At 43.6% G+C, this 9,833-nt stretch overlaps 1 protein-coding gene across 3 annotated transcripts in view; it reads right to left on the reverse strand.

Moving 5' to 3' along the window:
• The window catches only part of TAB2 (TGF-beta activated kinase 1 (MAP3K7) binding protein 2), a 68,542-nt gene extending 59,813 nt beyond the window's left edge, over positions 1-8,729 (reverse strand). Inside the window, exon 1 of one of the 3 annotated variants that reach the window (XM_086631502.1) lies at positions 8,677-8,728. The gene's annotated coding sequence lies outside the window, so the exon portion shown is untranslated. Of the gene's footprint in view, positions 1-5,805; positions 6,056-8,676 lie in introns of those variants that run through there. The other 2 variants (XM_086631503.1, XM_086631505.1) reach the window with 2 other exon arrangements.
• Positions 8,730-9,833: the final 1,104 nt, after the last annotated feature.

Consider the following 9,833-nt stretch of genomic DNA (forward strand, 5'->3'; position numbering starts at 1 on the left):
TTTCTAACTCTTGGTACATAGACTGACCTAGCTTACAGACAGATGAGACAAGTAGCAGAGACCAGCTGCTTGTGTCAGTGAAAGAAATCTTCCCTGTTCAGTCTCAGCAGACTCTCAGACAGGCCCCAAAGCTCATAATTGCTTTAATTCTTCCATTTTTTTTTTGTTTTTAAATCTGCTATCTCAAAGTCATTTGTTATATTACTCCAAGAGTATTTAATTTACATAGAAATACTCACAAAAGAGGTAAATTATGGCATCAAAAGCACATTTTGCATCAATAAACCAAAACTACTCACACAAGTCAAAGTTGAAAAATAACACCATTCTGCGTGTATAACTGCAACTACACTAGCAACCTCTGCCTGCATACTGCTACATTATGGAAGGATGACACTCTTTCATGCATCTAAAATAATGCAATCATCTTGGTACCATTCACAGATTTGACAAGATCTACATCACCAGAAGAGTGAAGATCACAGATTATTGTATCGATTTTTTTTTTCCTCCACAGTATGTGTATGAAAAGCACTACTGGAAGAACTGATATTTTCCTTTCAGTGAAAACCACAGGGGTTTTCAAGCCCATGTAAGTGAAAAGAGAAACAAATAATGGGTATTTTCTCTGAACCTTACTGCTTAATTCATCACCTGCTATAAACAAGGGAGAAAACAGAAACTTCCACAATTTGAATGACAGTTCTCTCCCACCGCTTACAATTTGTTTTATCCTCCTTCACCAGGTACTGTGGAAGAGGGATCCAGAAAGTGCTGCATTTCTTTAGGCCTGGGAAAGGAAGATCAAAACATGCTTCTCAGAGGGACAGGAACTAATTCTTTGGCAACTCCTTTTACACATACATTCATGCTAAGTCCTAACTCAGATACACAACAATTTGCTCGTGGTCAAATCTCTCCTTGTATTCAACTCATTTAAAAAAAAAAAAACAACACACATTCTCATTCTGAATGAAGTCCCAAGCACAAGGGTCATAGATGTGATCCACCGTCACAACCTTCAACAGAATTCCCAGCTTTGATACCCCTACTTCTTCCTTAAGCAGCTGTTAATGAATACAGGATGGTGAAGGTTTAACATAAGTAATTTCAAAACTCTTGTATGAATTGTTCAGACAAACCTTCAATGTCATCTGTCAAAACAGCACAATGAGTCTCAGCTATTAAAGTTGTAATTAATTTTTTAAGATTGGCACAGTTTTAAATGACTGAAGAACTAACAGGCATAACAGATGAAAGATAACACAAATACTTTGCTAAATGTCTTTTGTCTAATCCAATATATGCATCTTGGTAAACAAGCTTTATTATTCATGGGACTGCAAACTCTGCTGGGACTGACTTACTTCATAAGTATTTATACAGTGCCTTGCACAAAAGGGCCTAATCCAAGTCAAGCTCTCTAGCCAATACTACAGCATAAATAAAATATAATAATCTGGTATTGGTAATTATTCCAGGAAGACAGTTTAAAATACAGTTTGAGACACACACACACAAAAATCTTATCCCTATTTACCAAAGACAAGACCAGTATTTTTAAAAAAGGGAACAAGACACCAAAACTTTTAACTGAAGCAGCTTTATAAGCCAATGTGAAACATACTGCTTTGTACTTAGCAACCTAAAACACCTTTTTAAGCATACTTTTGCTAGGCCCCTGGGGATTCCCTGTTCCCAGGCTTAAATCTGTTAAAGAAGGCTGTCTGAGGAAGATAACCTACCATTCCCTTTCAAAAACCAAACGTTTGCCCAACAAATGGAAAGTAGCAGTTTGAACCAGCTGAATGAACTGAAAGAAATCCAAGTACAGTAACCATGACCCTTTTTTTTTTTTTCCTCTCTCATTCTCTCAGGAAAGCCTAAATGGAGCAGGGGCAAACTTAGCAACCGATACTCTGAAGATGAAACAGAATGAGAAAAAAAATGACAAATGCTGAACTGGTCTCTTAAGAAAGAGGAAAAGTTTCTAAGATTAGAACAAAAAAGAATGCCAAAGAAGTATAAATGAGACAGTACTAATGTTTTAATTGTAACGTATAGATTGTACATTGCCTAGGCAAAGGAAAGGGAGAATGAAGAAAGGATACGAACGAACAGGCTTCCTCTTTTCTAGCTCACCTACAAATACGATAGGATGTCAGTAAAAAGGTGGCTGGAGGAGATAAATTCCGCATGGGACAGATTTTTAAAGAGTCAAGAAAAACTAAACCAAAAAATGATATGAACACTATAAAAAGACAGAAGAGCACTGTGAAAAACAGACACATAGCACAGCATGAATACAGGAGGTAGAAACTTTTCTTAAGGGTTTAAACCCAACACAAATTGGCAAAGGATAAAATTACATGCAACACTGTACAACAACTTTTATTTCAAGTGAGTGGGATTTTTTGTTTGTTTTGTTAGTTTTTTTTCCCTGTGTAGGTGAAACAGTAATTTTTTCCACCTGGGGAAATCAGGCCTAGGACTTACATAGGAAAAGACTTTTATGCATTTCTAATCTTCAGTATAAAGTAGAAATCAAGTGTTTTTTTAATTTTTTTTTTTTCCTAAACAGCTTCAGGAAAACAGATGGTTTATCTGGATGTACATATTAGTCATAGCTTCTGAGGCATCGGATCAGTAGCAAGTACTACTGTCTTGTGGGATAGTTAGATTCTGTAACTTACTGTACTTTTTTTTCCCAGCTAGTTTACCCTGCTGAAAAAGTAAAACATTCTGAGAACATATTGATAAACAGAGACGGGTCAACAAATGAGATTTTTACACATATACAATGCAATTTCCTTTGAAAAACACATTCTAAAGCCCTAGCTTTGACAATCTCTAAGAATTTTCCTAAGAATTACTCCTTAAACATACTTATGCTTGATCTTTCTACAAGTCACCTATGAAAATACCTACTAACAGCAAAGCACCTTCTTGAACAATAAAGACACACTGCAGCAAATAACAGTTTGATGGCAACTGTATTTCCCACAGCTGCCAGTGATTTCTTATTCATTTCTGCCAGCATTATCTACAAACTAGAGGTATACCAGATAAATACTTTCAAGATTCAATGAACTATATAAAATCTTGAGTTAGAAGTGTAATAAAAAGCAAATTATTTCAGACTTATTAAAACAATTTGATACTACCATGGCTCATCTTCACAGATAAATCTATTAGACCTGGAAGTACATTAAACCTATCATTGCATGTGACAGCCAACAGAGGCATGACAAAATTATACTATCAGCATGAGACAAAAATCTAAGCCAAGTTATCTAAATAAACTATAAAATAACATGTAACAACAAAATAATGCTTTTGATAGAGTATTTTGAGAATAACATGTATTTCTTACACAGCTTAAGTAACTCCTCCCTTACTCGTGCACACTCTTGCCCCATGCCGCTACGAGCACTGTGTCAGTCTAGGCGTTAGGGCAATCGTGTTGAATCAGACCCATACAAACACACATGCAGGCACAGTAGAAGAGGCTCCAAATTCGTGGAAGCAACAATATCACCGAACATCTAACAGCCACCTCCCCCTAACAGTTTCTATGACTGCAGCCAGAAGCGTGCCACTGTTACAATTTTAATAGCTCAGCAGTCCGCTCAGCTACCTTACATCTCTCACTCTTTTTTTCCTTTTTTTTTTTTAATTTTTTTTTTTGCAGTGCTCCTCTTCTTAAGAAGGTACTGTAACATGATTTTTGTGGAGTAAACCAAAACTGGCAGCTGCTGCTAACCTTCCTCTTAAAGGCACTGTCCCATAAATAGCAGAACTAATAAAGCCCTGTTTCCCATAGATTTGCATTCTGTCTCAGCCATGCCCCCGTGTTCCAAGTAGTCACATTCCACCTCTATCCCAGATGCCGATTATCTTACCCTCTCTCTTCCAAGCACTAGCCACAATATACTTAACCTCTCATGTCCTCTAACTACTGACTGAAGAAAAGAGTACTGCACTTCATATCTAGTTCTTACACCACAGACAACTGTTTGCTGGCCAACTGGCAGACTAAATACAGGTAACTGCTAAATTAATGCAAAATTTTCCCCTGCAGAGATTATCTTACTCGATGAAGCCATCAATTTCAACAAAGCTTGTTAAACGTTATTAAAATGTAAAATCTTTGATATCTTGCCCCTTGACTCATTTATTTGCTGAAATTAGCTGATGAGCTCAAAATTTATTGAGATACAGGATTAAAGAAAACATAATAGCTCAAGATCTGGGTCTTCAGAAAGGTAAATTAAAGATGGTTTATACACTACACATATATAAAAAACAACTGCAACTCTATTTCTTTAAAAAAAGTATACAGAAATAGGTGCATCTCAACATTTTATCCATGTGAGAACAGTTGATTCCAAACTCTCAACTTGCAAAAATTCCTTTTCTAGCATGTCTCATTAACTAAGGTTTCTTAAAGAAACTGCATTTACACTTTCTATTTGTCCTTTTAAAAAGTACCTGCATCCTTTGACCATCTCCAAGCGCATTTTAAAGGTGTAGCAGTCTCAAAGACAAAAAAGGCCTCTACAACTTTTGTGAAAACTAGCAGCTTTGTACAAAAAAGAAACTCTAATTCATGCCTTCAAATGAGGGGAAAAGGAGGTGGAACTCTGCCTTCTCCACTGGCAGCCCCAGCAGACCAACCAGCAAACATGCACACAGCACCAGATTTGATTAATTCTGGAACAAGCTTTAGACACTTAGTATTTGAGTGTTTATCTAACTCAAAAAAATCAAAGTAGCGAGCACATATAGTGGTTTTGTCCTGTTTTTGGTAAATTCTAGCAAACCTAACAATATCACGACTAATAGCTGCACAGTTTTGGTTGTCTGATTTTTTATTTTATTCTTTAAAAACTCATATATGCAACCAACAGAAACATACAGGTTTTTTCTACCACTATGTGTTCCTAAGTTAATGCTTTTCTAAACACTAAAGGGAGCACAAGTTTTAACATCATTTTTTAAATAACGGAAAAATGAAATTCTGCTCATAGTACAACCAGGATCTGAATGAGTTTTAAACCACTTATCATTAAAGACAGCGAAATTTGATCTTCATCTGTGCTATAAAAGAGCTATACATTTTCCATATTGCTACAAAAACTGATCACGCACAGCATTTTTCTAAGAATATAATGCATATTTTAAACAAAAGAATCTCTTTTTTTTTTCATAAAATTCTGTGGCCAGATACTAACTTAAAGTTTATTCAGCACATTATTGTAAGTCATGTTTAACTTCTTGCCACCAAGAAAGTCTAGCACATTCTAAAAATACTAACTATTTAACTAATCCTTAACTTCACCTATGGCAACAGGCACATCCAGAGTGATGCCATTCATCCAACAACAGACATGTTACAAGACTATCAGGATACCATACACAAAACAACACAGATCTTTCGACTTTAATTATGTCAAGCTATTTCACTTGGTTTCACTAGAACTTGATTACAAGTGATCGAGGAACACCAAAACCCAAAGGCAGCATAACACAAAGCTAGACAGAACTCAATAAACATTTGTATACTGTTTGGAATACTTCTTGTGTGAGAGTTGAGCTTGCTGATCCGTTCAATAAAAATAAATTCCTAATTTTACTGTAACCAGGAAAAAAGTCTACAAAAACTTTTGTCAGGGATAGCATTACTATTATGACAGTGATTTTTTGGTAAACATTATCAAGAGAGGGAGAAACTTAAACAAGTAGCATACTGAAACCTCTGACTACAATTAGGAGTTTATAAAAAAATATTATGCAATTGTGAACCTGACATTTTTCTTGCTCTCACAGTTGCATTTAATATGTGGAATCCAATCCAGATCAGTTGGCTAAGCAGGGTTCAAGAAGTTTTAGAACATCCACTAGCACTTCTCCTGTTTGAAATAGAAAGCGCATACTTTTCCAGTTGAGATAACCTACTATGCAATTAAAGAGGAAAAAAGCCCCAACTTGAATCACTGTACACATTAGTGGGAAAAAAGTTAACTTTCATTTCAATCATTTAAATATTTGAGTTTCGAGCATAGCTTTAAAAAAAAAATCCAGTTCTGAATCACTGGAATTTTTGTTCTATTTCCTGTAAAAGCACCAACAGCAACATCGTTCAGCATTCCGCTTGCAGCGGTTCAGAAAAGATCAGCCTGATCCCTCAGTCCTAAATTTACAGTCATTTCATAAACTTGAGGTCACATCTGACCAACTTATTTCTTCCAGTGTTTCCAACCACGGAGATCATGATAAAGAGGTGGCACTTGCAATAGGATGACGAGCAATCTAGTTTTATGTTTCAAAGCACACTCTCACAAAGAAATAGTTTGCAAAAAAAAAAAAGCAAAAAAACCCCCACGTTTGCTGAGAATAACTTCTTCAACAGATGACAGGTTTAATTCAACAAGGCTTGAAAAGCACACAAGTTATCTATAAAGCCAAAGACCATTACAAAACAACACAGGATCTCAGTCTTCAAACCAATGTCATGGTGAGAAAAATCACTGTCTTCCATCCTGTCACTGCTGGAAAAGAGAAGCTTCTACTAGGACACTGTCATAGGAAGAATGTCTATTTTCAAGAATTCTATTTTTGTATCAGCACATTTAAAGGAAGAGAGAACAACCCTTCGACTTCTCTTGATGCTGAGAAGGAAATTGGTTTACATGTCACAAAGTCTTTGAAGGCTGGTGTAAGCAAGGGTAGCATAGCACAGCAAGAAGATGGCACTGCCCCCACATATAATGATAGGCATGATGCTCTATCAAACATCTCTCAGAAACAAAATTGGGATGACTCAAACTGAGTATCTCCAACAGTCTTCCTCCCCTCTCCTCCTCTGCAGGCTCATCTGCGAAGCAACATGAGAAAAACCACCCATGTCTTCTCAGTCTTTAAAAGAAATCGAGAGTCAGTTCAGTGTCCCTTCTGCTGCAGCACAAGCCAAGGTACTACCTACAGATGAGCCTTCATAAGATTAATATATGGATAACAGCCACGAGCGACTGAAACTTTCATTTAAATTGAAGGGCAGAACTTAATGAAGCTGCTGACGAGCCTCCTAATTTGTCAGTGGAACTTCCCTCTTGCCAAAAGCAGGTATCAGAATTCTGGGGTTTGACAAAACTCAATTACAGTGATACAGTTAAAGAACAAATAATTGAAATATGTATATGAAATGCAAATGCCTGATTATCTGGTAAAGCATTAGCTAAGCGGAAAATTACTTCTGATTTCAGCAAATCGTGGCCAATCATTAATATAGTGCTATTGCTATAAAGTTGCTAATGCTATTTCTCCTTACTGTAGTACATGTGCAGTACCATTTTGGAGGCTAAAGTTATGATACAAAACAATTTGAACACTCTGAGAGAACGATTTTGTATTTAACATACGTCTTTTTAACATCCACATATGTCAGAGTACTGAAAATCATACGCAACAGCCTTTTCAGCATTCTACAGTTGAATTTCAGAAACAGCTTTATTCAGACTACACCAAATATCCTACATTTATGATGACTAGAAATCCACATCTGAAACCCACTTGTTGCTAAGTATTCCTTCCAAATTCATTTTTAAAGTATGTACTTACTATCACTAATACAGAAACACCTACAAGTCTGGGGCACAAACCAGGGTCTGCTGAGCTACCAGGCAAAGCACGAAGAACACAAGGTCCCTATCCTGAAGGCCTTACTACACCCAACAGGACTGAGCATTCGAACTTCAAATACGAGCCTTTCAATGAATGGGACAAAGCACTACACGCCTCCACATGGCGCTCCCAGGTCTCTCAGGGGGACAAAACAGAAAAAGAGAAGGGGAAAAAAATCCCACCAAAAAAACCCTCCTCTCTTCAAAATCCCTCTTATCAGAACCATTTCAAGAATTTCTACTCAACAATTAAACTGACTTGAATAATGGAAACTAACGTCCCAAATACACTATACATGGAACGGAGCCCAGCCAGCCCCCGCAAAGAAACCAAGCACCAAAAAATCGCACCTCTGACACTCCGTTACTCATCCTCAAATGGCGGAGTCTCGCCGAGCGCACTCACACCTGTCACCTGCTGGGCGCCGGGCCAGGCCAGCCCCTCTCCCTCCCTCTCTCCCTCCTCCAGCCGGGCAAGCCCGCCGGCGGGCTCCTTCCGCTCCCCCCGGGCCGCCGCAGCCCCCGGCCAAGGGCGCCGCCACGCACGCCACCCCGCGCCCCCCGATCCCTCCCCGCGCGGGGGAAGCTCCAGCGACTGGCAAAGGAAAATAAGTTTCCACCTCTCGCCGGACGCCCCGCTGCGCGGCAGCTTCGCTTCCCGTCCCGTCCCGTCCCTGCCCTGCCCTCCCCACCCCACCCCGCCGGGGAGGCTGACTCCCACCTCCACCCCGCCCCACCACGCCGGGATGAGCGGGGTGCCGGGGTCTGCTCCCTCCCGGCGCACAGGCCTCCCCTGCCCTGGCCCCGGGAGAGCCCGGGGCGAGGAGCGGGGCTCCGGGGGCGCCTTGGGCCCCCTGCCCCTCTCGGGCCTGCAGACTGGGCCAGGTCAGCTCCCCGCGCCTCTCCCTGCAGCCCCCCGGGGATGGGACCAGCCCCGCCAGGAAACCAGCCCGGGAAGCTGCCACCAGGCCCGCCTCGGCGGGGTCAGCCTTACCCTGCTGCTGCTGCTTCTCCTCCTCCTCCTCCTCCGCCTCCTCCTCCGCCTCCCCCACCACGGCAGCCGCCGCCACTACCGCCGCCGCCACCAGCGTCGCCGCCGCCTCCGCCCGGCAGGGGGGACCCCGCCGACCCGGCCCGCTCCGCAGCCTCCCGCCGCCGCCGTTCCGCTCCGGGGGAGGAGGAGGAGGAGGAGGAGGAGGAGGAGGAAGGGAAGGGGGGGGGGGGTCCGTGCTGCCGCGGCGGGCGGAAGAAGCGGGGAGGCCGGGGGTGGGTGGGTGGGTAGGTAGGTGGGTGCCTGCGGCGCCGCTCCCGTCCTCAGCTGGAACCGCTCCGGCTGCGCGTCGGTCCCGGCCCGGCCCCCCCCCCCTCCCCCCGCTCGCTGCGCTCCAAATCAAAATAGTGTCACAATATGGCGGCGGCGGCGGCGACCCAGCATCGCGAGAGCGGGCCCCGAGTGCTAACGGGATGCGGCGCGCGCCAATGGGCGCCGGGGGGGGAGGGGGCCGAGGGGGCGGGGCCTCCTTCGGCCCCGCCCCCAGGGTGGGGCGTGAGGGGGGCTGCGCCCCGCGCGCTGCGGGCGGGCGGGGCCACCGCCTCCCCGCGCCGCGCGCCGGCTGCCCCGCCCCCCTCCCGCCCCGCCACACGCGCGCGGAGCGCGTGGGGTAACGGCCGCTGTCGGGGCCACGCGGACCCGTGCTCCCCGCTCCCGGTCCCCTCGGACACCGGGAAGCCCCGATTCGGCGGCGTGACCCCCGGCGCCGAGATGTTCGGACACTCGCGCCTTCACCCCCCGGCCCCTTCAGCCCCTTCTCTCCCCTCGCCCTTCGCTGCCGCCCCTCCCGGGCTGACGGCGGCCGCCGCTCTGCCGGGGGAAGGCAGGCGGCGGCAGGGGGTGGGCAGGTGGGCTGCCCGCCCGCCTGGGAAAGGAGCGGCCGGCGGGAAACGAAACAGCGTTTAAGAGAGCTGAGGCGGGAAGGGCAGCCGCCGGAGGGGGTAGCGTCTCTGTCCTGCAAGGGGAAAAAGAAACTCGGAAAAGCAGGGTTAACTAAAAAAAAACACCCCTGTAGCTGAAGCAGTCGTTCTAAGAGGGACCTGCCAGGCGCTTTCTATCAGAAATACTGGTGCTTTCTCTAAATTTCTTCATGCTTTACA

The sequence above is a fragment of the Tauraco erythrolophus genome, chromosome 2 (genome assembly GCF_009769465.1).
Source record: "Tauraco erythrolophus isolate bTauEry1 chromosome 2, bTauEry1.pri, whole genome shotgun sequence".
Taxonomy (NCBI): Eukaryota; Metazoa; Chordata; class Aves; order Musophagiformes; family Musophagidae; genus Tauraco; species Tauraco erythrolophus.